This window comes from Cherax quadricarinatus, chromosome 76 (assembly GCF_038502225.1).
Source record: "Cherax quadricarinatus isolate ZL_2023a chromosome 76, ASM3850222v1, whole genome shotgun sequence".
Taxonomy (NCBI): Eukaryota; Metazoa; Arthropoda; class Malacostraca; order Decapoda; family Parastacidae; genus Cherax; species Cherax quadricarinatus.
In genome coordinates this window covers 826,707-854,455 of record NC_091367.1, presented here as the reverse complement: position 1 = coordinate 854,455, position 27,749 = coordinate 826,707, and the positions used below count along the sequence as shown (strand labels likewise).

General features: G+C 43.7%; 1 protein-coding gene across 8 annotated transcripts in view; it reads left to right on the top strand.

Moving 5' to 3' along the window:
* The window catches only part of inaD (inactivation no afterpotential D), a 368,665-nt gene that overhangs the window by 255,342 nt on the left and 85,574 nt on the right, over positions 1-27,749 (top strand). The gene's annotated exons all lie outside the window — the stretch shown is intronic.

Sequence of the window (27,749 nt, the reverse complement as noted above, 5' to 3'; positions counted from 1 at the left end):
GAGGCTCAAGTTAGAGTATGTAGGAAAGAGGGAAATTATTTCCCAGTAAAAGTAGGCCTTAGACAAGGATGTGTGATGTCACCGTGGTTGTTTAATATATTTATAGATGGGGTTGTAAGAGAAGTAAATGCGAGGGTCTTGGCAAGAGGCGTGGAGTTAACAGATAAAGAATCACACACAAAGTGGGAGTTGTCACAGCTGCTCTTTGCTGATGACACTGTGCTCTTGGGAGATTCTGAAGAGAAGTTGCAGAGATTGGTGGATGAATTTGGTAGGGTATGTAAAAGAAGAAAATTAAAAGTGAATACAGGAAAGAGTAAGGTTATGAGGATAAAAAGATAAGGTGATGAAAGATTGGATATCAGATTGGAGGAGAGAGTATGGAGGAGATGAATGTATTCAGATATTTGGGAGTGGACGTGTCAGCGGATGGGTCTATGAGTGTCAGCGGATGGGTCTATGAAAGATGAGGTGAATCATAGAATTGATGAGGGGAAAAGGGTGAGTGGTGCACTTAGGAGTCTGTGGAGACAAAGAACTTTGTCCTTGGAGGCAAAGAGGGGAATGTATGAGAGTATAGTTTTACCAACGCTCTTATATGGGTGTGAAGCATGGATGATGAATGTTGCAGCGAGGAGAAGGCTGGAGGCAGTGGAGATGTCATGTCTGAAGGCAATGTGTGGTGTGAATATAATACAGAAAATTCGTAGGCTGGAAGTTAGGAGGAGGTGCGGGATTGCCAAAACTGTTGTCCAGAGGGCTGAGGAAGGGTTGTTGAGGTGGTTCGGACATGTAGAGAGAATGGAGCGAAACAGAGTGACTTCAAGAGTGTATCAGTCTGTAGTGGAAGGAAGGCGGGGTAGGGGTCGGCCTAGGAAAGGTTGGAGGGAGGGGGTAAAGGAGGTTTTGTGTGCGAGGGGCTTGGACTTCCAGCAGGCATGCGTGAGCGTGTTTGATAGGAGTGAATGTAGACAAATGGTTTATAATACTTGACGTGCTGTTGGAGTGTGAGCAAAGTAACATTTATGAAGGGGTTCAGGGAAACCGGCAGGCCGGACTTGAGTCCTGGAGATGGGAAGTACAGTGCCTGCACTCTGAAGGAGCGGTGTTAATGTTGCAGTTTAAAAACTGTAGTGTAAAGCACCCTTCTGGCAAGACAGTGATGGAGTGAATGATGGTGAAAGTTTTTCTTTTTCGGGCCACCCTGCCTTGGTGGGAATCGGCCAGTGTGATAATAATAAAAAATAAATAAATAAATAAATAAATATATATATATATATATATATATATATATATATATATATATATATATATATATATATATATATATATATATATATATATGGGAGCGGCACTGTCAAGAAATTTTAATGAAAATAAGAAAAAATTTTGGAGTGAGTTAAACAAGTTAAGAAAGCCTAGGGAAAGTATGGATTTGTCCGTTAAAAACAGAGTAGGGGAGTTAGTAGATGGGGAGAGGGAGGTATTAGGTAGATGGCGAGAATATTTTGAGGAACTTTTAAATGTTGAGGAAGAAAGGGAGGTGGTAATTTCATGCACTGGCCAGGGAGGTATACCATCTTTTAGGAGTGAAGAAGAGCAGAATGTAAGTGTGGTGGAGGTACGTGAGGCATTACGTAGAATGAAAGGGGGTAAACCAGCTGGAACTGATGGGATCATGACAGAAATGTTAAAAACAGGGGGGATATAGTGTTGGAGTGGTTGGTACTTTTGTTTAATAAATGTATGAAAGAGGGGAAGGTACCTAGGGATTGGCGGAGAGCATGTATAGTCCCTTTATATAAAGGGAAAGGGGACAAAAGAGATTGTAAAAATTATAGAGGAATAAGTTTACTGAGTATACCAGGAAAAGTATACGGTAGAGTTATAATTGAAAGAATTAGAGGTAAGACAGAATGTAGAATTGCGGATGAGCAAGGAGGCTTCAGAGTGGGTAGGGGATGTGTAGATCAAGTGTTTACATTGAAGCATATATGTGAACAGTATTTAGATAAAGGTAGGGAAGTTTTTATTGCATTTATGGATTTAGAAAAGGCATATGATAGAGTGGATAGAGGAGCAATGTGGCAGATGTTGCAAGTATATGGAATATGTGGTAAGTTACTAAATGCTGTAAAGAGCTTTTATGAGGATAGTGAGGCTCAGGTTAGGGTGTGTAGAAGAGAGGGAGACTACTTCCTGGTAAAAGTAGGTCTTAGACAGGGATGTGTAATGTTACCATGGTTGTTTAATATATTTATAGATGGGGTTGTAAAAGAAGTAAATGCTAGGGTGTTCGGGAGAGGGGTGGGATTAAATTATGGGGAATCAAATTCAAAATGGGAATTGACACAGTTACTTTTTGCTGATGATACTGTGCTTATGGGAGATTCTAAAGAAAAATTGCAAAGGTTAGTGGATGAGTTTGAGAATGTGTGTAAAGGTAGAAAGTTGAAAGTGAACATAGAAAAGAGTAAGGTGATGAGGGTATCAAATGATTTAGATAAAGAAAAATTGGATATCAAATTGGGGAGGAGGAGTATGGAAGAAGTGAATGTTTTCAGATACTTGGGAGTTGACGTGTCGGCGGATGGATTTATGAAGGATGAGGTTAATCATAGAATTGATGAGGGAAAAAAGGTGAGTGGTGCGTTGAGGTATATGTGGAGTCAAAAAACGTTATCTATGGAGGCAAAGAAGGGAATGTATGAAAGTATAGTAGTACCAACACTCTTATATGGATGTGAAGCTTGGGTGGTAGATGCAGCAGCGAGGAGACGGTTGGAGGCAGTGGAGATGTCCTGTCTAAGGGCAATGTGTGGTGTAAATATTATGCAGAAAATTCGGAGTGTGGAAATTAGGAGAAGGTGTGGAGTTAATAAAAGCATTAGTCAGAGGGCAGAAGAGGGGTTGTTGAGGTGGTTTGGTCATTTAGAGAGAATGGATCAAAGTAGAATGACATGGAAAGCATATAAATCTATAGGGGAAGGAAAGAGGGGTAGGGGTCGTCCTCGAAAGGGTTGGAAAGAGGGGGTCAAGGAGGTTTTGTGGGCGAGGGGCTTGGACTTCCAGCAAGCGTGCATGAGCGTGTTAGATAGGAGTGAATGGAGACGAATGATACTTGGGACCTGACGATCTGTTGGAGTGTGAGCAGGGTAATATTTAGTGAAGGGATGACAAGAAACAGATGATTGCTGATGTTATGAATGAAAAGAAGTTGGATGTCCTGGCTCTAAGCGAAACAAAGCTGAAGGGGGTAGGAGAGTTTCAGTGGGGGGAAATAAATGGGATTAAATCTGGAGTATCTGAGAGAGTTAGAGCAAAGGAAGGGGTAGCAGTAATGTTAAATGATCAGTTATGGAAGGAGAAAAGAGAATATGAATGTGTAAATTCAAGAATTATGTGGATTAAAGTAAAGGTTGGATGCGAGAAGTGGGTCATAATAAGCGTGTATGCACCTGGAGAAGAGAGGAATGCAGAGGAGAGAGAGAGATTTTGGGAGATGTTAAGTGAATGTATAGGAGCCTTTGAACCAAGTGAGAGAGTAATTGTGGTAGGGGACCTGAATGCTAAAGTAGGAGAAACTTTTAGAGAGGGTGTGGTAGGTAAGTTTGGGGTGCCAGGTGTAAATGATAATGGGAGCCCTTTGATTGAACTTTGTATAGAAAGGGGTTTAGTTATAGGTAATACATATTTTAATAAAAAGAGGATAAATAAGTATACACGATATGATGTAGGGCGAAATGACAGTAGTTTGTTGGATTATGTATTAGTAGATAAAAGACTGTTGAGTAGACTTCAGGATGTACATGTTTATCGAGGGGCCACAGATATATCAGATCACTTTCTAGTTGTAGCTACACTGAGAGTAAAAGGTAGATGGGATACAAGGAGAATAGAAGCATCAGGGAAGAGAGAGGTGAAGGTTTATAAACTAAAAGAGGAGGCAGTTAGGGTAAGATACAAACAGCTATTGGAGGATAGATGGGCTAATGAGAGCATAGGCAATGGGGTCGAAGAGGAATGGGGTAGGTTTAAAAATGTAGTGTTAGAGTGTTCAGCAGAAGTTTGTGGTTACAGGAAAGTGGGTGCAGGAGGGAAGAGGAGCGATTGGTGGAATGATGATGTAAAGAGAGTAGTAAGGGAGAAAAAGTTAGCATATGAGAAGTTTTTACAAAGTAGAAGTGATGCAAGGAGGGAAGAGTATATGGAGAAAAAGAGAGAGGTTAAGAGAGTGGTGAAGCACTGTAAAAAGAGAGCAAATGAGAGAGTGGGTGAGCTGTTATCAACAAATTTTGTTGAAAATAAGAAAAAGTTTTGGAGTGAGATTAACAAGTTAAGGAAGCCTAGAGAACAAATGGATTTGTCAGTTAAAAATAGGAGAGGAGAGTTATTAAATGGAGAGTTAGAGGTATTGGGAAGATGGAGGGAATATTTTGAGGAATTGTTAAATGTTGATGAAGATAGGGAAGCTGTGATTTCGTGTATAGGGCAAGGAGGAATAACATCTTGTAGGAGTGAGGAAGAGCCAGTTGTGAGTGTGGGGGAAGTTCGTGAGGCAGTAGGTAAAATGAAAGGGGGTAAGGCAGCCGGGATTGATGGGATAAAGATAGAAATGTTAAAAGCAGGTGGGGATATAGTTTTGGAGTGGTTGGTGCAATTATTTAATAAATGTATGGAAGAGGGTAAGGTACCTAGGGATTGGCAGAGAGCATGCATAGTTCCTTTGTATAAAGGCAAAGGGGATAAAAGAGAGTGCAAAAATTATAGGGGGATAAGTCTGTTGAGTGTACCTGGTAAAGTGTATGGTAGAGTTATAATTGAAAGAATTAAGAGTAAGACGGAGAATAGGATAGCAGATGAACAAGGAGGCTTTAGGAAAGGTAGGGGGTGTGTGGACCAGGTGTTTACAGTGAAACATATAAGTGAACAGTATTTAGATAAGGCTAAAGAGGTCTTTGTGGCATTTATGGATTTGGAAAAGGCGTATGACAGGGTGGATAGGGGGGCAATGTGGCAGATGTTGCAAGTGTATGGTGTAGGAGGTAGGTTACTGAAAGCAGTGAAGAGTTTTTACGAGGATAGTGAGGCTCAAGTTAGAGTATGTAGAAAAGAGGGAAATTTTTTCCCAGTAAAAGTAGGCCTGAGACAAGGATGTGTGATGTCACCGTGGTTGTTTAATAAATTTATAGATGGGGTTGTAAGAGAAGTAAATGCGAGGGTCTTGGCAAGAGGCGTGGAGTTAAAAGATAAAGAATCACACACAGGGTGGGAGTTGTCACAGCTGCTCTTTGCTGATGACACTGTGCTCTTGGGAGATTCTGAAGAGAAGCTGCAGAGATTGGTGGATGAATTTGGTAGGGTGTGCAAAAGAAGAAAATTAAAGGTGAATACAGGAAAGAGTAAGGTTATGAGGATAACAAAAAGATTAGGTGATGAAAGATTGAATATCAGATTGGAGGGAGAGAGTATGGAGGAGGTGAATGTATTCAGATATTTGGGAGTGGACGTGTCAGCGGATGGGTCTATGAAAGATGAGGTGAATCATAGAATTGATGAGGGAAAAAGAGTGAGTGGTGCACTTAGGAGTCTGTGGAGACAGAGAACTTTGTCCTTGGAGGCAAAGAGGGGAATGTATGAGAGTATAGTTTTACCAACGCTCTTATATGGGTGTGAAGCATGGGTGATGAATGTTGCAGCGAGGAGAAGGCTGGAGGCAGTGGAGATGTCATGTCTGAGGGCAATGTGTGGTGTGAATATAATGCAGAGAATTCGTAGTTTGGAAGTTAGGAGGAGGTGCGGGATTACCAAAACTGTTGTCCAGAGGGCTGAGGAAGGGTTGTTGAGGTGGTTCGGACATGTAGAGAGAATGGAGCGAAACAGAATAACTTCAAGAGTGTATCAGTCTGTAGTGGAAGGAAGGCGGGGTAGGGGTCGGCCTAGGAAGGGTTGGAGGGAGGGGGTAAAGGAGGTTTTGTGTGCGAGGGGCTTGGACTTCCAGCAGGCATGCGTGAGCGTGTTTGATAGGAGTGAATGGAGACAAATGGTTTTTAATACTTGACGTGCTGTTGGAGTGTGAGCAAAGTAACATTTATGAAGGGATTCAGGGAAACCGGCAGGCCGGACTTGAGTCCTGGAGATGGGAAGTACAGTGCCTGCACTCTGAAGGAGGGGTGTTAATGTTGCAGTTTAAAAACTGTAGTGTAAAGCACCCTTCTGGCAAGACAGTGATGGAGTGAATGATGGTGAAAGTTTTTCTTTTTCGGGCCACCCTGCCTTGGTGGGAATCGGCCAGTGTGATAATAAAAAAAAAAAAATCAGGGAAACCGGTTATTTTCTTATAGTCGGACTTGAGTCCTGGAAATGGGAAGTACAATGCCTGCACTTTAAAGGAGGGGTTTGGGATATTGGCAGTTTGGAGGGATATGTTGTGTATCTTTATACGTATATGCTTCTAAGCTGTTGTATTCTGAGCACCTCTGCAAAAGCAGTGATAATGTGTGAGTGTGGTGAAAGTGTTGAATGATGAAAGTATTTTCTTTTTGGAGATTTTCTTTCTTTTTTTGGGTCACCCTGCCTCGGTGGGAGACGACCAACTTGTTGAATATATATATATATATATATATATATATATATATATATATATATATATATATATATATATATATATATATATATATATATGGGGATTGTTGTGTGTGTGTAAAAAAGTTCCTAATCGTGTTATGTAATGGAGAAATGGGAAAGGGAGAAGAGGAAGAAATGGTGAGGGATGATAAGGAAAAGAAGAGGAAAGAGGGGGGGGGGAGAGTTAAGAGGTGGAGGTAGCAAGAGGTATAATAGATGTGTAATTTAGAAAATAAAAAATGAGGTTTAATATTAATCTCTTGGTATTATTAGTGTTTGTGGTGGACATGACAGAGTGAGACAATGTTAACCACAGCGTCCCAGCTCTTGCCAGCGGTACCAAAGTGAGTTTGATGGTCACCTCGGTGGAAATCAGAAAAAAAAAATGTAAGGAAGTCTTCCAGTGGGCAGAGGAAAGCAACATGATGTTCGTCCTTGATATATTTCAATTGATTAGTTATGAGAGGAATGAACGCATAACGAACGTAGACCCTATCATAGAACGTAAGGATTACGTTCAAAATAAGGAAAATGCACCAGAGGCCAGGAAAATGGCAGGTTGGCTTTTTCTGGGAACTTTTAGGATAAGAAAAGCAAGGTCATTGATGGCGACTTTGACACTTCCTGAGTTCATATGATTTGAATGTTTTCTTTGTCCTCACAGTGACTTTCAAGGCAAGAGAGATACCACCTGCAGTGTTCTCTCTGGAACGGTGAAAAGGGAAATACCATATAATGTATACTGTGTCCTGTAACAGCTTGGTTAATCAGATCTTGATCCAGCAGGAGGCTTGGTCTGGGACTGGGCCGTGGGCACGTTGACCCCTGAAAATATCCTTCAGGCATCCTTCAAGTACCGTACATTGAATATACTTAGAATCTGGTCCCTAACCTGAACACTAGGAGAAGTGTGGAAGAAACCAGGTGAAGCGCAGGGAAGCTATATGTGCAATTAAATAACACTGTCAACTTGCGTGGTCCAAGGCTCTTCAACATACTACCAGCAGATATCAGAAATATTGCGGGAACAATGACAAGTTTTTAAGAAGAGGCTGGGCAGCTTCCCCGCTGTAAGTGCCGGATCAGCCAGGTTGTGATGGATGTGTGGGCCACAGATGACGGTATCTCAGCCTCATTCTGGCTCTCACGTGTAGTAGACGTTTACTACCATCTATACATATGTCTTTCTGAAGTGAACAGATCAGTGACTGATACTAGTGTTCTCAGGTAGGTGTGTGTGTGTGTGTGTGTGTATACTCACCTATTAGCGGTTGCAGGGGTCGAATCATAGCTCCTGGCCCTACCTCTTCGTTGGTCGCTACTAGATGCACTCTTTCCCTGCCCCAAAAGCCTTATCATAGCTCATCTTAAAGCTGTGTATCGATCCTGCCTTCACTACTTCAGTCTCCAGATTGTAATACTTCCTGACAACTCTAAGGCTGAAGAAATACCTCCTAACATCCCTATGACTCACCTGAATTGTGTGTTCTACTGTATTGTTTGATGTGTTCACCACGCTGCCACCAGGAGCAAGGAGGAAAGGAAGAAAGGAGGGAGTGAAGGAGGTAGAGAAAGAGGAGCAAATCCTAGGTCACTATTTTTTAGTGTCTTTTTTAATATGTGAAGTAAAAACAATTGCCAAGCATTAAATCTTCAGGTGTGGTCTTTAATTTTTAAGGATATAGACCGGAAAGCCAGAACAAGACCTCGGTCATAGAGCCATAAGCTGCAGTGAGTGGGTCATCACATGACTTAAGACCCACGTCAGCACCAATTTTCACATTTCTCCTAACAAATAAAATACCACCAGAGGATGGAGGGAGGGAGAGAGGAACTGGGTAGAGGGAAGGAGAAAGAGGAAGAAGGGATATGAGGATTGGAGGAAGTGGGAGTAACGGAGAAAGAACGCGGAAGGACAGTAGATTGGTGGTGAGGTCTGGGAGGAATTCAAGGAATTCGGTCCCCCCAGAAATATCAAGATTAAAGTTTGTTTTAAACATTGACGATAAAGAACTTGCTGGTGAGAGAATGCTTTATAACACGTCAAGAAACACTGAGTCAGGATCACAGTGAACTGGGTGATATGTGACCAACTTGACCTGTCTCTTAAAATGCTTCAAATCTTTAAGCAAATGTAAAATGAGATCTACTGTATATCTACCTTGAGTCTACCTGGAGAGTATTCCAGGGATCAATACCCCCGCGGCCCAGTCCATGACGAGGCCTGGTGGATCAGGGCCTGGTCAACGAGGTTGTTACTGCTAGCCGCACGTAATCCAACGTACGAACCACAGCCCGGCTGATCCGGCACTGACTTAGGTATCTGTCCAGCTCCCTCTTGAAGACAACCAGGGGTCTATTGGTAATTCCCCTTATGGCTGGTGGGAGGCTGTTGAACAGTCTTGGGCCCCGGACACTTATTGTATTTTCTCTTAGTGTACTAATGGCGCCCCTACTTTTCACTGGGGTGTATGTTGTATCGCCTGCCAAGTCTTTTGCTTTTGTAATAAAGTTGGTAGAATTACCGACAATATGTAAAGTAAAAGGACACAAGTGCAACTAATGTGACATTTATTGTGGCAACGTTTCGCTCTCCAGGAGCTTTATCAAGCCATTACAAACAATACATGGACACAGAGGGTATATAAAGGCTCAGAGTGAGGTGCAAAACTAGTGAGGTACCATTTCGATGTTCACTAGTGGTAGTAGTAGTGGTAGTGACAAAAGTAATACAATATGGTAGAGCAATTAATTCGTACATGAGTAAAAGGATATAAAAGCTATTACTTGGGTAACATAAAAATAGGTTGGACAAATATAAACTGGAATGAGGCAGCTTGTTTCAGTGTTCACTCTCTGTGCTTTGTGTAGTATAACAGGAGAGACTATGTGATGGCAGGGTTTACTGTTTTCAGGAGGATTCTTGCTAAGACTTCGGAGATGGTGAAGCTGCCGTTGTTTTGTTTAATTGTATTCGAAACAGCGATCAGTGCTGATTCAAGGCACTTGCGTGTGCGGAAATTAGTTTCTTTTATCACTAATTGGGCGTCTCTGAATTTCATAAGATGATTGGTGGAATTTCGGTGTTGTACACAGGCGTTGTTTAAGTTGTCGTTCCTACATGCGTATATGTGTTCATTGAGGCGGGTGTCGAGGTTTCTGGCTGTTTCACCTACGTAGATCTTGTCACAGCCTCCACAGGGTATAGTGTAAACTCCTGCATTGACTGGTTCGTGGTGCTTGGGTTTTGTCCTGGTTAGATCCTTTATTGAAGTGGTAGAAGCGATGGCGACTCTGGTGTTAGCTTGTGAAAGTACTTTTGAGACGTTTAGTGCAACCTGGCTGTTGGGAAGAATTATAACTTTGTTGGGAGCGGTGTTGATGCGTGGAGAATTGATGATCTGGAGAGCTCTTTTCTTGCAGTCTTTGATGAAAAAAGAAGGAAATTGTAACTCAGTGAATGTTTGGTGAATGTAAGTACATTCTTCGTCAAGAAACTCAGGACTACAAATTCGGTATGCTCTTAGGAAAAACCCGATGATGATGCCTCTTTTGGTCTTGGTATCTTGACTGGAATAGAAGTGTGTGAGATCATTTTTATTGGTGGGTTTCCGATAAACTTGAAATCTTAGGTTGTTGTCTACTTTGTGAATGAGGACGTCGAGGAAAGGTAGCTTGTCATTGGACTCTTCTTCTAGTGTAAACTGAATCGCTGGTTCAACTGCGTTGAGCCTTGCCTGAAGATCCCGTACATCAAAACGTTTTGGAGTTATTACGAGGACATCGTCCACGTAACGTAACCAAGTGACGCTTGAAGGGATGATGTTGGCGAAGTGTTCGGACTCTAGGTGTTCCATGTATAAGTTGGCTAGGACGGCACTTATTGGGGACCCCATTCCCATGCCGTAGGTTTGTTTGTAGAGCTTGTTATTGAAGGAAAAACAGTTGAAGTTAACACAGAGTTCAATCAAGTCAACAAAATCTCCGGGAGGTAAAGGAAGATTAAGGTCCTGGTTGACTTTACGTCGTAGAACCTCGATGGCTTTTTTGGTAGGTACTTTTGTGAAGAGGGAAGTCACATCCAAACTGCCCCGCTCATCTTAAACACTCAGGCGACCTTCTCAACCGCATCCGTAACCTCTCCATCCGTAACAAGAAACTAAGCAGTTTGGATGTGACTTCCCTCCGAAATTCCGCATGATGAAAAGAGACAAATTGTGATAAAAAACTTTCCTCCAAGTGTGGCCTTTTTGCCCTGTTTCGAAACAATTAAACAAAAACAGCGCTTTTCGAAGCGAAATCCCCGGGCAAAACCTACCCCCTTCCTTTTAAATTTCCCAAAGCGAGAGTGACGCTAAAACAAGCTCCCTCATTCGGATTTTGTCAACCTTTTTTATGTTCCCCAAAAATGCTTTTTTCTCATGTCGGGAAATTTTATATTGTTCCCTTTTACTACCACACTACTGCTCTACTCCCTGGTGAATCGTTCCCTCCCCTTTTCCCTCCTCGGGCCATACCCTCTGTTCCATTTTTTTGTAATGGTTCTGAACGGCTTTCCCACAATAAAAGGCCCCTTTGGTTTTTTGTAAAGTGTTTACTATTGGGGCTGGGCCCCGCCCCCCAGGATCTTCAAAGGTGTAGATTATGTTTTATCTCTTTTTGATTTTTGGAAACTGCAATGTCAAAGAGAGTGGTAGGGGGAAACAAAAACCATATGCAGTTTAATGTGATCCTTTATTGACAACTTTCAACGTTTTCAAGTCACCCAAAAATCTACCGGGGTGGAAGGTCTAGTTTTTTAAGTAGTTCAAAATGTTGGGGTCAGGGGGAAAAGTTTCTTGATCACTGGGTGGGGTTAGAGTCTTGGGTGCTTGGTAGGAAATTGGATAAGTTGTGGGACCTTCGGGGTGTTCTATGTTCTTTGTGGGATGCGATGAAAAGTTTCTTGGCTAGGGGTTCAGTTTGTTATAGGATTGTTCTGGTTGAAATTTTTGGTTATGAGATAAGCGATGATTCAGGATTCTTCGTTTTGAGTGTTGTTTTCGTCTATCGGTTTTTAAAAGCTAACTTTTGGTCTCCAAAAATCTGGTTAAACCTCTCTTTCACATTAAAGGCCTTAGTGGTTTTCCCTGAATAAGAACAGAAGGAAACACTGCGAAGGGTACTTCAGGCGGCCCAAGTCTCCTAAAAACAACCAATCCCAACCAAATGGTCAGGTCACATTGACTTAAGGAAGGGACACGGAAAACCCCTGGTGCACAAGCTATCAGGCCCAACCCCCCCCACCACATCCACTCATGTATTTATAAACCTTTTTTTAAGCTACACAACGTTCGGCCTCTATAACTGTACTTGGGGTTTTGTTCCATCCCCAACTCTACCAAACCAATCTTTTTATCCTTCCTGAATCTTTTTTCCAACAAAACCATTGCTGCAGTCCTGTCAGGCTAGATTTTTAAAATTTCCCCATCCCCTTTTTTATTCCTTCTTCCATTTATACACCTCAATAAATTCCCCTAAGTCTTTCAAGTCAGATTCAGGGCCCTTAGTCTACCCAAGTCTATCCTCTGGAAAGGGTTTTGATACATGGGATCCTTGTTCCCCCGTACTTTTTCAGAGAATTTATATCCCTTCTTTACGGTAAAAACTGTGACTAATCTAAATGAGGCCACAAGGATGTATAAGTTTAAGAACAACCTGAACTCCCATTATTTTGCTTCTTGATTAAACCAAAGGTTCTAATAAAATTTTTGAACAATGCACTGTTTCTTGTTTCAGATTCTCTAACCCGGGCTCCTAAATCTTTCGCAACTTTTAAAATCTACGTTATTTAGTTTATATGTGGGATTTATTTTTTCAACATTTAAACTTTCATTTTCTATATTAAAATGCATCTGCCACTTCTCCGACCCTTCATCAGTCTTTCAAATCTTCCCGGGTGTCAATGCCTCGTCAGTGGGTTCGCATTTTTGGGGTCAGGAAACTTGGATGTTCTTTATCCCCCATCTTGTGTTTTTTAGTTGGAACACCCCGGGGCCCCAACCCCCTGTGGAACCCCTCGTTTTCCCCACTCATTTCTCCCCCTTTTTAAACTCTCTTGCCTTTTCAACCATGTCTATCGGAAAATTTCCCCCATTCCATGTGCTTTTTCCCCAAAGTTTTGATGTGGGACCCCTTTAACCACTGAATCCATATACAATATCTATTCATTCCCGTCTCTCCTCAAATCCTTTGTAAAAAAATTAATAAATTCGTAAAAGGGAAACCCTTTGTAAAACCATCTGAATTCGTTGATTAATTTATGCTTTAAATGGCTCGCTGCCTCCAAATTTTTGATTCCATAAATTTTCCCCCTATGGAGGTTAGGGATTGGTCTATAGTTGAACAAAAGGGCCCTTCATTTTGAAAAAAGGTATCCCCCATTTCCCCTTTTCCCCTTTTCTGGCACCTGCCAGTTTGGTGATATTTGAAAAAATTAGCCAAAAAGGGGTCAGCTCCCTTTACATTCCTAGAACCCTTTCCCCGTTCATGGGCCTGGGGTTTTTTGGGGGTTTTTTTTATCTTTTGCCTAAGGAATGTCACTTGTGACCCCAATCTACAGTTTATTATCTCCTGTTCTATAATTTTTTTCAGAAAATCGTGGTATCCCCTTTTAAAAAATTTTGGGGGAAGTATGTTTTAAAAAATTTTAAAATTTCCTTTTCCTGTCAGTAGGATTTAAACTTTTTGGGGGGCCTATCTTGTCCTGATCTTCTTCTGTATCCTGAAAAAATCCTTTTTGGGGTTTGTCTTGATTCTCTTAAAAATTTTAAACCCCTAATCTCTTTTGCTTTTTTAATTCCCCCTTTTTTTTCTATCTTTAACTGAATATATCGATTTCTTAAAAGCCCCCCTCCTCTTTTGTTTTCCTATATATTCCTCTCTTTTGACCAATCAGATATTTTTAAACTTTTTCATCCCTTTTGGTCTTTTGTTTGATTTATTTCCCCATTTTGGGAAAATAATTTGCTGGCAGCTGGAAATATTGAAGCATCATTGTCACCACCCCTGACCCCGCCCAAATGGCCCTGATCACGCACGGCGGAGTCTTGACTCCTCCCATAGGTTGAAACCCCCCTTCCTGGGTTTTTGTACTGGTAGTTAATGAAACCCTGGCTTAAATTATGTTCTGCCGTTTTTCTCCCGTTCCCCAAAATTGTCTTTATTCCCTTTTACTTCCCGTGCCCATTTGAGGTTTCTTGCAACTGGCTCGGCGTTCAGGTTCCTCCCCCCGTTGATTTTGTTCAGTCACTGTTGCTGTTGGCGGCCTGCTGGCCCATACCCTGCGCCCCGGTTGATGTAGCCTTGGGGGAGCCAATCCAATCTCTAATAAAAAAACACTGTTTTCGACACTACAATCTCTGGTAAGACGAATAGCTTTACGGATGTTGATACAGTGCTCTCTTTTTTGCCTTTGGGGCCCCCGTTTTAGGGTTTTTTTTGCTCCCCTTCTCTCCTCGTTGTTATGGTATATGTAGATTTTTGGGCCAGACCTTACCCCTAGTATTTTCCATTTCATGTTTGAGGTGGGAAAAAGAAAAATGGCATCTTATCTTTATTGTGACTTTCCCATCATGGGTTCAAAAATTTAGGGGCATCGAAGAACTGGCACCTCTCTGGTTGAGGGTGATTCCCATCTTTTACATGTTCTACGTCTTCAAGTTTTCCGGATTTGTGATAAACCCTGAAAAAACATAAATAAATTAAAATTTTACTTCTTGTCGGTTTTATTTCTCACATGTTGGGGTATCTCTCCCCTCGCTCCGAAATTTCTCCAACGGGTATATTTAGACATTACCCGGAAAACCTCTAAAAAAAACCTTGGGGGTTTAAAGGTCAAATCTTTTTTAGCTCTATGTGGGGGGTGATCTCTATATTTTCCCCTTTTGATTTTCCCTACCTGGAAAGGCTCTGGAAATTTCTGTTGTCTGTGTGAAAACAATCCCCATTGTCATTCCTTCCTTTTTTTTAAAGTTCTCATCATCCGCCGGGATTATTCTGGCCCAATGTCACTGCTTTTTGTGTTCTCTAAATGGGGGTCCTCTGCGTTTTATTCCCCGGCATCCAAGTTCCTTGTTTTCTGTGTGAGGTCGTCCCGATTTGTGGTGGGGTCTGCTGTTGCCTTAATTATCTTCCCACTTTTTATCATTTCTTTTGCCTTTTTTACCTTACTCTTTTTGCCCCTTTTTGTAATTTTCTGTTTTTCCCCCGTTGGTTTCCAAACTGTTTTGCCTGGTTACCTTACTATTTTTTGTCTTTTCTTTTACCGTTGTTTTCCCCTGCTGATGTTAGTTACTCTGTTTTGCCCCCTTTTATGCAATTTACTGTTTTTTCCCCCTTTTTTTACCTTACTACTGTTTTCCCCTTTCTTTATTACTAGTTTCCCCTTTCTGTTTCCTTACTACTTTTTGTGTCTGTTTTTGTCCCTTACTCTTTTTGGGCTACCTCTTCCCCCTCTTTTGTTCACTTTCTTTCCTCTCTCCCCCTCAATACTTCTCTTTTTTCCCTTTTTATATCATTCCTCTTTTTCTTCCCCCTTCCATTCCCCCTTTTTCCTCCCCCCATTCCTTTTTTGGGAACCCCCCCTCCCTTTCCCTTTTCTTTCCTCCTCTCTTGTCCTCTCTACCCTCTCCCTCTTCCCCCTTCTCCCCATTCTCCCTTTTTTATTTTTTCTTATTCCTCCCCCTCTCCCCCCATTTTTCTTTCCCCCCGTTCTCCTCCCCCCTCCATTCTTTCTTTTTCCCCCCTTTTCCCCTCCCCTTCTCTATTCTTTTCCCCCGGTCTCCACTTTCCCTCCCTCCCCTTTTTTTTCCCGGGTTCTCCTCTCCCCTCCCTCCATTCTCTCTCCCCAGTTCTCCCCCCTCCCTCCTCCCTTCTCTCTCTCCCATTCTCCCTCCTCTCCTCCTCTATTCTCTCTCTCCCCAGTTTCCTCTCCCCCTTTTTTCTCTCCTGCCCTCCCCCCCTTCCCTCTCTCTCTCTCTCTCTCTCTCTCTCTCTCTCTCTCTCTCTCTCTCTCTCTCTTCTCTCTCCCCTGTCTCCTTGCTCTTCTGTTCTTTCCCCCCCAACACCATATGGTTTTAACAGGGAGGGTTTTTCCTTGAAAATTTTAGATAAATTTCGGTTACTTGTTTTTTACCGGAAGTCAGGGTTTTGTTCCCCCCGGGAAATCAAAAGATTTTTTTATAAAAACCATTTTTGCGGAAATGAAAATTTTGTAAAAATTTTAAATTCTTTTTGGGGAATCAATGATTTTTTGAATCGAAAGTCGAATTTGAACCGGGTATTTTTTTTCCGGGGTCAAAAATTTTAACTGGGGTAGAGATTTTACAAGTCAAAAAATTTTTTAAGTGGAAGTCGAGTTTTGACGGAAGTTATCCGTTTTTAAAAGGAAGTTCAAGCCGGGGTTTTGGGTTCCGTGGGACAACCGGGGGATAGTCATGTTTTATTTTTGAAAAAACTTTGGGGGTTTATTCTTGTTTTTAACAAAAAAAGCGGTGGGTATTTACAGGGGAGTGATGTCGCAAATAGTGGTGTCATGGGTGGTGTCACAGGGGGGTGGGACCAGCAAAAGGGTGGGGTCAGCGGTGGGTGGTCCAGCCTGTGGGTGGTGTCAGAGGGGTGTGATGTCAAGGTTGGGGGTGCCCCGTGGGGGGGCCAGCAGGTGGGTGGGCCACGGTGGGTGGGGGGCCAGCAGGTGGGTCATGTCAGCGGTTTGACAAGTTGGGTTTCCCTCTCTCACTCATTTAAACAATTTCCTAGATTTCTCTCTCTCTCTCTTTCTCTCTCTCTCTCTCTCTCTCTCTCTCTCTCTCTCTCTCTCTCTCTCTCTCTCTCTCTCTCTCTCTCTCTCTCTCTCTCAAAACTATAATAAAAGGACGTAAATAAGGGGGAGGGTGAAAGTTTTGGAATTTATCTGTCTTCCCCTTTGACGGAGTTCCTCGTTTCTCATTTTTATAAATGCTGACAGTGTAATTGAGAAAGAAAGAGAGAGAAAACAGAAATGGGGAAAAAAAAGAATAATAAAATGAATAATATAAAAAAAGTAATGGTGATAAATATGTTGGGAGCAGCGTTAGTTGAGCAAGTAAGAACTCGGGCCCGCAAGGCTCCCCTGAATCAACGAATCGCATATTGGTGAACTACATCACTGAATCCATATTGCGGGAAATTCCCGAATTCATTTGCGCCTGAACCATACGAATCTCATATTGGCCTGAAAAACACCCCTTTGCTACCGTGAACCATACTGAAACCATATTGCAGGAAAATTTTACTGAATCCCAATTTTCTACCGTGAACCACATCACTGAATCCGCATATTCTCCGTGAACCATCATAATCTGCATATTGTACCTGAAAAATCCAAAACCGCATATTGCCTGGAACCATCCCGAATTTATTTGTACCTGAACCATCCCGAAACCATTTGTATGTGTAAACAGAAACTGCATATTGCTCCCTAACCCCAACGAAACATATTGCCCGAAAACCCCAATCCATATTTGCCGGAAATCACTGAATCCATTTTCTGCCCGTGAACCACATCACTGAATCTATTTGGCCTGAAACATCCCTTTTCCCTATTGCCCACGGCCACATCCTGAATCTGATATTGCGCCCGGCCCATCCCAAATCTGATTTTTGGGGAACCTCAGAATCTGCATATTGCTGCCCTGAAAATCACTGAATCTGCTGCCTGGAACCATAGAATCAATTTTTTTGGGGAACCATCACTGAATTCATATTTCGCGGTGAACCCATCACTGTCCCCTTTTGCCGTGAACCCCCCCAAGGGAAAGGGTTTTATGGTGAGGGGTTTGATTTGGGAATGGATCTGTGCTCCCGTTCCCCCAAAATTTAAACCCTGAATGCCTTCCATACCCCCAGGCGCTGTATAACCCCCCGGGGTTTGCCTTTATTGAAAAAAATAATCTGCCGTGAAACCATATGGGGCCCCCCCCCCTGCCCCATCAGAAACCCATATTTTGCCGTGAACCACACGAAACCATATTTCGCCTGAACCATACTGAAATTCATATTGCGCCGTAAACATCACTAAATTCATATTGCGCCCTGAAAACCCTCCCCAATTCATAGTACCGTGAACCATCCAAACTGCAAGTGCGCCGTGAACACTACTGAATCCGCATATTTTTGCCGGGAAAACCCTCACTGAATCTGATATTTCGCGGGGAACCCATCACGAATCCGTATTTTTCCTGAAACCCCATCACTGCCGCATATTTCGCGGAACCCATCCTGTCCCCATATTTCTGCCCTGAACCACATCCTGAATCTGCATATTTCTGCCAACCACATCACTGAATCCCTTTTTCCCCTGAACCACATCACTGAATTCATATTTGCCGGGAAAACATCACTGAATCTGATATTTCGCCGTGAACACATCCTGAATCTGCATATTTCTGCCGTGAACCACATCACTGAATCCGCATATTTTTGCCGTGAACCACATCACTGAATCTGCATATTGCGCCGTGAACACATCACTGAATCCGCATATTTCGCCGGGAAAACATCACGAATCTATATTTGCCCTGAAACCCCCATCACTAAATCCGCATATTGCTGCCGGAACCACATCATAAACGATATTGCGGGAACCACATTGATTCTGCATATTTCGCCGGAAACCCCATCACTAAACTCATATTCTCCCTGAACCACATCACTGAAACTGATAGTGCTGCCGTAACCCATCACGAAACCCCATATTTCGCCGTGAACCACATCACACTGAATCCGCATATTTTTCCGTGAACCCATCACTGAACCGCATATTTTGGTAAAATTTTACACTGAATCCCCTTTTCGCCCTGAACCACATCACGAAACCATATTTCGCCGTGAACCACATCCGAAATGATAGTGCCGGAACCCCATCATGAATCTGCATATTTCGCCGTGAACCATCACACTGAATCCCCAATTTTTGCCGTGAACCACATCACTGAATCCGCATATTTCGCCGTGAACCCATCACTGAATCCGCATATTTCGCCGTAACCACATCCGAAAGATATTTCGCCGGAACCCCCTCCTGAATCCCCATATTTCGCCGGGAAAACATCACTGAATCCCATATTTCTGCCGGGAACCCATCACGAAACTGCATATTGCGCCGTGAACCACATCACGAATCCCATATTTCGCCGTGAACCATCATAACGCTATTTCTGCCGTGAACCCACCACTGAATCCGCAATTTTCCGGAAAACATCTAACCCCTATTTCGCCCTGAACCACACCACTGAATCCCCAAACCCGTGAAACCCTCCTGAATCCGCAATTTCGCCGTGAACCACATCACTGAATCTGCATATTGCGCCGGGAACCCCAACACAAAGCATATTTCGCCGTGAACCACATCACTGAATCTGCATATTGCTGCCGTGCCCCTCACTGAATCCGCATATTTCGCCGGGGAAACCCTCACTGTCGCATTTGCTGCCGTGGGAACCCATCACTAAATCCGATATTGCTGCCGGGAAAACATCACTAAATCGAATTTTCCGGGTCACAAATCCATTTGTGCCTGAACCACATTTAAAACTGATATTGCGCCGTGAAACCCCTCACAATCCGCAATTGCTGCCGAACACATCACTAAATCTGCATATTGCTGCCGAACCCCTCACTAAATCGCATATTGCGCCGTGAACCATCACTAAATCTGCATATTGCTGCCGTGAACCCCCCAACACTGAATCTGCAATTTTCGCCGTGAACACATCACTGAATCTGCATATTGCTACCGTGAACCACATCACTGAATCTGCATATTTCTGCCGTGAACACATCACTGAATCTGCATATTTCTGCCGTGAACCACATCACTGAATCTGCATATTTCTGCCGTGAACCACATCACTGAATCTGCATATTTCTGCCGTGAACCACATCACTGAATCTGCATATTTCTGCCGTGAACCACATCACTGAATCGCTATATTGCTGCCGTGAACCATCACTGAATCTGCATATTTCTGCCGTGAACCCATCACTGAATCTGCATATTTCTGCCGTGAACCACATCAATACTGAACTTGCAAAATTTCTGCCGTTGAACCCCCATCCACTTGTATGGTGCATATTTGCCGTGACACTGACTTACTAGAATCTTATTTCTTGCCGTGAACCTGAGTGTACTGAGATCCATTTTGTCCGGGCCGGGTGTGCTTACATCAGCTTGTCTGCTAAACGGGTGTGCTTGTGGAGCGACTTTTCCGGGAACCTCAGTTGCCGTAAAGCATCATTGTCCTGGCTTTTAACCTGGTGTGCTTGTAGGGTGAGTCACGGTTACCGATGTGTCCTGTGTAACCGAGTGTGCTTGTAGGGGTCGAGTAGTTCTTGGGTCCTCATTGTGCTTAACCTGGGTGTGCTTGCAGGGGTCGATTCATTGTCCTGTGCTTAACCTGGGTGTGCTTGTAGGGGTCGTAGTTCTTGTCCTGTGCTTAACCTGGGTGTGCTTGTAGGGGTCGTAGTTCTTGTCCTGTGCTTAACCTGGGTGTGCTTGTAGGGGTCGTAGTTCTTGTCCTGTGCTTAACCTGGGTGTGCTTGTAGGGGTCGTAGTTCTTGTCCTGTGCTTAACCTGGGTGTGCTTGTAGGGGTCGTAGTTCTTGTCTTGTGCTTAACCTGGGTGTGCTTGTAGGGGTCGAGTCATTTTCCTGTGCTTAACCTGGGTGTGCTTGTAGGGGTCGAGTCATTGTCCTGTGCTTAACCTGGGTGTGCTTGTAGGGGTCGAGTCATTGTCCTGTGCTTAACCTGGGTGTGCTTGTAGGGGTCGAGTCATTGTCCTGTGCTTAACCTGGGTGTGCTTGTAGGGGTCGAGTCATTGTCCTGTGCTTAACCTGGGTGTGCTTGTAGGGGTCGAGTCATTGTCCTGTGCTTAACCTGGGTGTGCTTGTAGGGGTCGAGTCATTGTCCTGTGCTTAACCTCGGTGTGCTTGTAGGGGTCGAGTCATTGTCCTGTGCTTAACCTGGGTGTGCTTGTAGGGGTCGAGTCATTGTCCTGTGCTTAACCTGGGTGTGCTTGTAGGGGTCAAGTCATTGTCCTGTGCTTAACCTGTGTGTGCTTGTAGGGGTCAAGTCATTGTCCTGTGCTTAACCTGGGTGTGCTTGTAGGGGTCAAGTCATTGTCCTGTGCTTAACCTGGGTGTGCTCGTAGGGGTCAAGTCATTGTCCTGTGCTTAACCTGGGTGTGCTTGTAGGGGTCAAGTCATTGTCCTGTGCTTAACCTGGGTGTGCTTGTAGGGGTCAAGTCATTGTCCTGTGCTTAACCTGGGTGTGCTTGTAGGGGTCAAGTCATTGTCCTGTGCTTAACCTGGGTGTGCTTGTAGGGGTCGAGTCATTGTCCTGTGCTTAACCTGGGTGTGCTTGTAGGGGTCGAGTCATTGTCCTGTGCTTAACCTGGGTGTGCTTGTAGGGGTCGAGTCATTGTCCTGTGCTTAACCTGGGTGTGCTTGTAGGGGTCGAGTCATTGTCCTGTGCTTAACCTGGGTGTGCTTGTAGGGGTCAAGTCATTGTCCTGTGCTTAACCTGGGTGTGCTTGTAGGGGTCGAGTCATTGTCCTGTGCTTAACCTGGGTGTGCTTGTAGGGGTCAAGTCATTGTCCTGTGCTTAACCTGGGTGTGCTTGTAGGGGTCGAGTCATTGTCCTTTGCTTAACCTGGGTGTGCTTGTAGGGGTCGTAGTTCTTGCATTAAAGTGTGCTTGCAAAGGGTCGAGTCATGGCTCTTGTACTTACATAGGTACGCCTACACGGGTCGAGTCAAAGCCCCTGTATGTAAGCTTGTGTATGTAATGTTGTAGAGCTCTGTCTCATGGCACCACATTTGATTCATCAACTTCCTGGTGCAGTTTCTATCTACCTGGTCTGCTACCTTACATGTCATTGACTTATCTATCTGACGTGTTCAACTTTATTGCTACAGTCAGTCACAACATTGCTACAGTCAGTCACAACACTGCTACAGTCAGTCACAACACTGCTACAGTCAGTCACAACACTGCTACAGTCAGTCACAACATTGCTACAGTCACAACATTGCTACAGTTACAACACTGCTACAGTCACAACACTGCTACAGTCAGTCACAACACTGCTACAGTCAGTCACAACATTGCTACAGTCACAACATTGCTACAGTCACAACACTGCTACAGTCAGTCACAACACTGTACAGTCACAACACTGCTACAGTTACAACACTGTACAGTCACAACACTGCTACATTCAGTCACAACACTGCTACAGTCACAACACTGCTACAGTCACAACACTACTACAGTCAGTCACAACACTACTACAGTCAGTCACAACACTGCTACAGTCACAACACTGCTACAGTCACAACACTGTACAGTCACAACACTGCTACAGTCACAACACTACTACAGTCAGTCACAACACTACTACAGTCAGTCACAACACTGCTATAGTCAGTTACAACACTGCTACAGTCACATCACTGCTACAGTCAGTCCCAACACTGCTACAGTCACAACACTGCTACAGTCACAACACTGCTACAGTCACAACACTGCTACAGTCACAACACTACTACAGTCACAACACTGCTACAGTCACAACACTGCTACAGTCACAACACTGCTACAGTCAGTCACAACACTGCTACAGTCACAACACTACTACAGTCACAACACTGCTACAGTCAGTCACAACACTGCTACAGTCACAACACTGCTACAGTCAGTTACAACACTGCTACAGTCACAACACTGCTACAGTCAGTCACAACACTGCTACAGTCACATCACTGCTACATTCAGTCACAACACTGCTGCAGTCAGTCACAACACTGCTACAGTCACAACACTACTACAGTCACAACACTGCTACAGTCAGTCACAACACTGCTACAGTCACAACACTACTACAGTCACAACACTGCTACAGTCAGTCACAACACTGCTACAGTCAGTCACAACACTACTACAGTCACAACACTGCTACAGTCACAACACTACAGTCACAACACTGCTGCAGTCACAACACTGCTACAGTCAGTTACAACACTGCTACAGTCAGTCACAACACATGCTAGTCACAACACTGCTACAGTCAGTCACAACACATGCTAGTCACAACACTGCTACAGTCAGTCACAACACTACTACAGTCACATCACTGCTACAGTCAGTCACACACTGCTACAGTCACAACACTACTACAGTCACAACACTGCTACAGTCACAACACTGCTACAGTCACATCACTGCTACAGTCACATCACTGCTACATTCAGTCACAACACTGCTACAGTCACAATACTGCTACAGCCACAACACTGCTACAGTCACACACTGCTACAGTCACATCACTGCTACAGTCACAACACTGCTACAGCCACAACACTGCTACAGTCACACACTGCTACAGTCACATCACTGCTACAGTCACATCACTGCTACATTCAGTCACAACACTGCTACAGTCACAACACTGCTACAGCCACAACACTGCTACAGTCACACACTGCTACAGTCACAACACTGCTAAAGTCACAACACTGCTACAGTCACAACACTGCTACAGTCACAACACTACTACAGTCACAACACTGCTACAGTCAGTCACAACACTGCTGCAGTCACATCACTGCTACATTCAGTCACAACACTGCTACAGTCACAACACTACTACAGTCACAACACTGCTACAGTCAGTCACAACACTGCTACAGTCACATCACTGCTACATTCAGTCACAAGACTGCTACAGTCACAACACTGCTACAGTCACAACACTGCTACAGTCACAACACTGCTACAGTCACAACACTACTACAGTCACAACACTGCTACAGTCAGTTACAATACTGCTACAGCCACAATACTGCTACAGCCACAACACTGCTACAGTCACAACACTGCTGCAGTCAGTCACAACACTGCTGCAGTCAGTCACAACACTGCTACAGTCAGTCACAACACTACTGCAGTCACAACACTACTAGTCACAACACTGCTACAGTCACAACACTGCTACAGTCACAACACTGCTACAGTCACAACACTGCTACAGCCACAATACTGCTACAGCCACAACACTGCTACAGTCACAACACTGCTGCAGTCAGTCACAACACTGCTGCAGTCAGTCACAACACTGCTACAGTCAGTCACAACACTGCTGCAGTCACAACACTACTAGTCACAACACTGCTACAGTCACAACACTGCTACAGTCAGTCACAACACTGCTACAGTCACAACACTGCTACAGTCACAACACGGCTACAGTCACGACACTGCTGCAGTCACGACACTACTAGAGTCACAACACTGCTACAGTCAGTCACATCACTGCTACAGTCACAACACTGCTACAGTCACAACACGGCTACAGTCACGACACTACTACATTCACAACACTGCTACAGTCAGTCACAACACTGCTACAGTCAGTCACAACACTGCTACAGTCACAACACAGCTACAGTCACAACACTGCTACAGTCACAACACTGCTACAGTCACAACACTGCTACAGTCACAACACTGCTACTGCCAATCACAGCACTCTGAGCTCTGCACCAGCCAATCAGAACACACTTTCATGGAAGTTGTTTATTTACATATAAATGGAAATCTAGTTGATTGTGTTAGTTGGGTCAAATACAGTGTGATGACACCTGTGTCATAGTGTGATGACACCTGTGTCATAGTGTGATGACACCTGTGTCATAGTGTGATGACACCTGTGTCATAGTGTGATGACACCTGTGTCATAGTGTGATGACACCTGTGTCATAGTGTGATGACACCTGTGTCATAGTGTGATGACACCTGTGTCATAGTGTGATGACACCTGTGTCATAGTGTGATGACACCTGTGTCATAGTGTGATGACACCTGTGTCATAGTGTGATGACACCTGTGTCATAGTGTGATGACACCTGTGTCATAGTGTGATGACACCTGTGTCATAATGTGGTGACACCTGTGTCATGGTGTGATGACACCTGTGTCATAGTGTGATGACACCTGTGTCATAGTGTGATGACACCTGTGTCATGGTGTGATGACACCTGTGTCATGGTGTGATGACACCTGTGTCATAGTGTGATGACACCTGTGTCATGGTGTGATGACACCTGTGTCATAGTGTGATGACACCTGTGTCATAGTGTGATGACAGTTGTCATAGTATAATACCTGTCTAATACGACACAACAGGTGTTGGATAGAGATTCATAGTTCACTTAGTACTAGTAAGGATCGGAGCTATCCTCCCTCTTACGTATTTAGCGCTTCCCCACGAATATAATCATTATCATATTTTTATTATTTTTATAGCAATAAGTAAAAAAATCGATGTTTTGACAGATGTTTAACAAAAACATGTTTTGTGTGTCCGTGATAAACATATGCAGAATAATGTTGGGTCTGTGTTTGTTGTATTTTGTTGAATTTTTGTTCAATTGTATGATTAATGTAGAGCCTATGTGGCCATGTTGTGTCTGTTGTTAATTAATGTTTGAAGAGTGTCGTTAGTATGTGTGTGTGTGTGTGTGTGTGTGTGTGTGTGTGTGTGTGTGTATGTGTGTGTGTGTGTGTGTGTGTGTGTGTGTGTGTGTGTGTGTGTATGTGTGTGTGTGTGTATGTATGTGTGTGTGTGTGTGTGTATGTGTGTGTGTGTGTGTGTGTGTGTGTGTGTTTACATTGTATACATAGACATGAGAACGGTGACATTTATAGTGGAACCAGTGAAAGTGGTGGGGTGCAGCAGTTGCAGACGTGGTTATAGGTGGGTGGGGGCCCACTAGTGGAATTAGGCCAGGCCGCTAAAATGGAACACATGTTAGCAGTGGACTTGTAGAAGATATTTTCTATACCACGATCCCGTGGTATAGAAACTCGTCAAAGGTAAGGTTGTCATGCCTTACCATTGATGAGTTTCGAGGGTGTTACTACTCTCGGAGGCCGACCATGGGCCAGGCTCAACAACTCTGTTCTTAACATCTAGCCTACCTTATGGGCATGACCTTCCTTCAACTGCTACATTTAATTCTTCCGTTGACACCTTCGTCCTCGTGCCTCAGTGTTAGACTGAGAGAGCCTGTTGCCCAGACGATACGTTTCTGCAGTAAATATAGTCAGGTCTTGGACATGTGCCTTGTTCATTAATTAATATCTCAACTGAGCCGATGTCTCATATTTTGGTGTCGTAATCAAGTGGAGCATTGATTGTTAAGTTGAATGGATGGATGTTGATTCTGCCCGACACTTGGACATGCGGCAATAATTTCATCTCGTCCTGGAGGTCAAGAACTCATGCCGGTCGATAATAGTTGACAGGCTGGTTCAGGACCCTTGACTTGACCCCATGCAAGCACAGTTAAGAAATTACAAATGGATTCACTTTCCCCCCAAAATATGTCTTCCAAAGACATTGCTCTCTCTTTTCTCTCTCAAACACACACACACACACACACACACACACACACACACACACACACACACACACACACACACACACACACACAGCATCACCGTAGTATTGCCACAGGGAGTTTAAGGGTGTGATGTAGAGGAGCAGGCGAGAGGTTCCTTGAAAAATGCTAATGTAATTTTCACCCTTTATAGTTTCATCCTCACGAAGGGTGAAGGGGCAAAGGGAGGAGGGGGGCGAGACGAGGTTTGAGGCCAAGGTAGCAAGGAGGAAAACAGAATTAGTATTGAAGGTTAGGGTTAGGTGAGATTGGTCAGGAAACAGAACAAGTGTTTCCTGACGCAGGTCAGATGACCCGCAGCTGGAGCTTTTGGTCATCTAACCGAGACCTTCCGCTGGCTTACCTCTCCACCCCTTTGAAAATTATGGTTAGATGATAGTAAAGGGAGTAGCAACATTGATAGGAGACAGGGAAGAGTTTAGGGGAAATAGAGGAAATTGAAGAGAAATCCTCTCTATTTTCTGGGGGGGGGGGAGGAGGTTGAAGGGGGATTTATGGGGTAACGAATGATGCAACTTATACAGACCATAGCTGACATCAATGACATACTACAATATAGGTTAATTTTGTCCCCCCGGATGCGACACTCACCAGTCGGCTAACACCCAGGTACCTATTTACTGATAGGTGAACAGTGACAGCAGGTGTCTTAAGGAAACATGTGCTGATGTTTCCACCCTTACCAGGAATCGAACCACGGACCTCAGCTTTGCCATAGCAAAGCTCAGACCTCGATAAGACAATTGTCCTCAAAGGTGATAGTAATTATGGGCATAGTGGATTATAGTTGAAAAATAAACATGCTATTAGACAGGGATAATTAGGTAACTCTTAAACATTGTGGTGAGACTTGACTCAGAGAAAGTAACAACACCTGACACAAGCAGGTGAGGTGTTGTCACCTCTGAGTGCTGCTCTTGACTCATCTTCCTGTTACTCTGAAGATGTGTGTGTAAATGGTCCAGGTTGAACCAGAACGTCGTCGTAAGCTCCTCTCTCCTAGGTGCGGGTTGTGTATTGTGCCTTTTTGTTCCTCTTGTGTGTGTGTGTGTGTGTGTGTGTGTGTGTGTGTGTGTGTGTGTGTGTGTGTGTGTGCGTGCGTGTGTGTGTGTGTGTGTGTGTGTGTGTGTGTGTGTGGACACATGAAAGCGCTAAGGTTTTATTTCCTATTTTTCACTGTGGTATTATTTTCATATTTACAATCATTCGTCTTATTGTTATTTCTTCATCTGGAAAAAGGGAAGACTTTTAATATCAAGATTATTTACAGAGGACTGTCTAGTATCGTCTTGGAAGTTTCTTCTGTTATCGGGTGTTTGTGGTAAGGATAGTAAAGAATAAGGCTCTCTCCCCACTCTCCACTGATTCAGATTTCTACCTGTATGAAACAAGGAGTGGGGGAGGGAGGTAAATGCTGTAGTCTGTTGGGAAATAGATATTTGATTTGAATAGAGGAGCCTTGCCCACACCAGACGAGCCTGGACCATGGTCGGGTTCCTGGAGTAGAAAGACTCTCGAAACTCATAAAGGTATAAGATGGAATGCATGACTACTGTTGCTGTTATTATTAGGGGTGGTGATGCTT